The 2,860-nt window shown below is 42.6% G+C and overlaps 1 non-coding gene across 1 annotated transcript; it reads right to left on the reverse strand.

Moving 5' to 3' along the window:
- Positions 1–2,341: 2,341 nt before the first annotated feature.
- On the reverse strand, positions 2,342–2,555 carry LOC142174037 (small nucleolar RNA U3). Its single transcript, XR_012703395.1, has one exon. It is a non-coding gene; the product is annotated as a small nucleolar RNA U3 (small nucleolar RNA).
- Between the last annotated feature and the right edge of the window lie 305 nt (positions 2,556–2,860).

Here is a 2,860-nt window from a genome sequence, read left to right on the forward strand (position 1 = left end):
AGTCAAACCTTAGAATCACTCAGGACAACATCAAAACACCAATTACACCCGGATTCAACCCTAAAGAACGTCTAAACTTTCAAAATCCACAAACGACGTCGAAACCTACCAAACCACGTCCGATTGACCTCAACTTTTACACACAAGTAAAAAATGACACCACGAACCTATTCCAACTTCCAGAAATCCAATTCGACCCCGATATCAAAATTTTCACTGCCGGCCAAAATCGCCAAAATTCTAACTTTCGCCAATTCAAACCTAATTCTACTACGGACCTCCAAATCATATTACGGATGCGCTAATAAGTCCAAAATCACCTAACGGAGCTAATGGAACCATAAAAATTCAAATCCGAGGTTGTTTTCCCACAAGTAGACGTCCGGTCGACTTTTCTAACTTAAGCTTCCAATTAAGAGATTAGGTGTCTCAATTCACTCCAAAATCACTCTGAACCCGAACCAACCAACCCAGTAAGATATAATGCAGCTATAAAGCACAAAAGAAGTATAAATGGGGGAAACGGGGCTATAACTCTCGAAACGATTGGCCTGGTCGTTACAGTGACCTAGAGACCGGTCAAGATCAAGATCGGTCAAGACTGATACCGAGAAGAATAGAGACCGGTCGAGATCGTCCAAGATTGAGATCGAGCAAAATAGAGACCGATAAAGTGCATGATCGGCCAAGATCAAGATCGAACTAGAAAACAAAAAATCTGGTATATTCGTAATTAGGGCAAGAATCTCGACGAACATCCCGGCGCATATCAAGGAGAGGCCAATTAATTAATCTATCATGGAATTCCTTCTGTATTTAGAATTATAAACAAAGTAGGACTTCCCCCTATATAAATGGGGTTTTGATAATTTGTGCACCACATTCTGGAAGCAATAAAAGCAACACTTTATCTTATTTGAAAACTTGATTATCTTGTTACTCTGTTCTTATACTAGCGGAATACTCACTTGTTTCAAGGGTGACCGAACTCAAGGACCAAGATAATTGATTCATTTGGTTTGCATTTATCTCTTTTATAGTTGATTTCAGCATTGATATATATACATTTTCTCGGTTTGTATCAAGTTATATCACGTATCCTTAGAGCCGCGTATAAATTCAATTGTTATCCATTTTACGGGTAAACAGTTTGGCGCCCACCGTGGGGCTGAGGATAATAGTGGTTATTTGGTTCAAATCTCTGTAAAACACACTATTTTTTTGGAAGTATCTTTGATTTTAGACTAGAAATGACGAACTCTCAATTAATGCCCCTACATATTGACAACAAATCTGGCCATCTAGGTGAGAATAACAACGTGATGCCCGGGGATGAAAGGCCACCCGTTGACCCCATTGGGACTCGGGTCGTGGATCCGATTAACGTTAATTCGCATGTGGCCATCGAAGCGAACCAACATTCCGATCCCGAAAACAGCATCCATGGTGGAACCCGATCTGCAGCTCGAAATACCCAAAATATTGGAGAAGACGGAATTAGCCTGCGTATGATACAGGTGGCGATAGCTCAGTTGCAGAGCCAAACCCAGGCACCGAGCAGGGCTGAGCTCGGTCCACCCCAAGAAGTCACCCACAGAACGGGGCCAGCTGTGGTAAGGCCAAATAGACAAGAATCGGGGACTAACCCCAAAATTATAAATATGCTCGAGGAACTGACAAAACGAATAGAATCATGGGAAAAGAATATCGAAGCAAACGACAAGAAAGTGGAAATCTATAACTCCAGGTTTGATCAGATCCCGGGGGCATAACCAATATTGAAGGGTTTGGATTCCAAACAATTCGTACAAAAGCCTTTCCCCCCTAGCGCGGCTCCCAAACCGATCCCCAAGAAGTTTCGCATGTCCGAGATTTCTAAGTATAATGGAACGACCGACCCCAATGAGTATGTCACCTCTTACACATGTGCCATTAAAAGGAATGATCTAGAGGACGACGAGATCGAATCCATGTTACTAAAGAAATTTGGGGAAACCCTATCAAAGGGAGCAATGATATGGTAACACTTTCGATTCTTTTGCCATGCTTGTAGATTCTTTTGTAAAATCACACGCCGGAGCCATAAAGGTCGAGACAAAGAAGTCGGACCTTTTTAAGGTAAAACAGAAAGATAATGAGATGCTCAGAGAGTTTGTATCTCGTTTCCAAATAGAACAAATAGATCTACCAGTGGTCACCGATGATTGGGCCGTTGAATCTTTCACCAAAGGACGAAATGAACGAAGCTCAGTGGCTTTACAACAATTGAAGCAGAACTTAATTGAGTACCCGGTTGTTACCTGGGTCGATATACATAATCGATATCAATCAAAGATTGAAGAGTCTGTCAAACAACCATTAAACCATCCCAGCACCCATGGTTGGGGCTGAGAACGATCATCTATGGCTTTATTGACCGAAGGCCACAAGGGTTGTTAATCACGCTCTAGTCTGATGGCCAGAATTCATCAACCAGACTTGGTTTCATGTCTCCTTTGAACTCAAGGATACAGTGGTACGAGCCTATAGAAAAGATCATGTTCAAGTAAAAGGGATCCACTATCAAAAGGGATGTCGATTGAGAACCAAGGTTAAAACAGGGATCGATACCAGCCGTATCATAGAGATCGTAGGGGCAACGGACCTGGGCACAACTCCGTACGAGGTGAAAGGATAAATGATCGAGGCCAAGGCTCTCGAGGGCTGATGAGCATGAATAATTTTGATAGGCATACCGGACCTAAGGAAGCACCATGACTGTCAGAGTATAACTTCAATATTGATGCATCCGCCATCGTATCATCTATCGGACACATCAAAGATACTAAATGGCCTCGACCTCTGCAGACCGATCCAGCCC

This window comes from Nicotiana tabacum, chromosome 19 (assembly GCF_000715075.1).
Source record: "Nicotiana tabacum cultivar K326 chromosome 19, ASM71507v2, whole genome shotgun sequence".
Lineage (NCBI taxonomy): Eukaryota > Viridiplantae > Streptophyta > Magnoliopsida > Solanales > Solanaceae > Nicotiana > Nicotiana tabacum.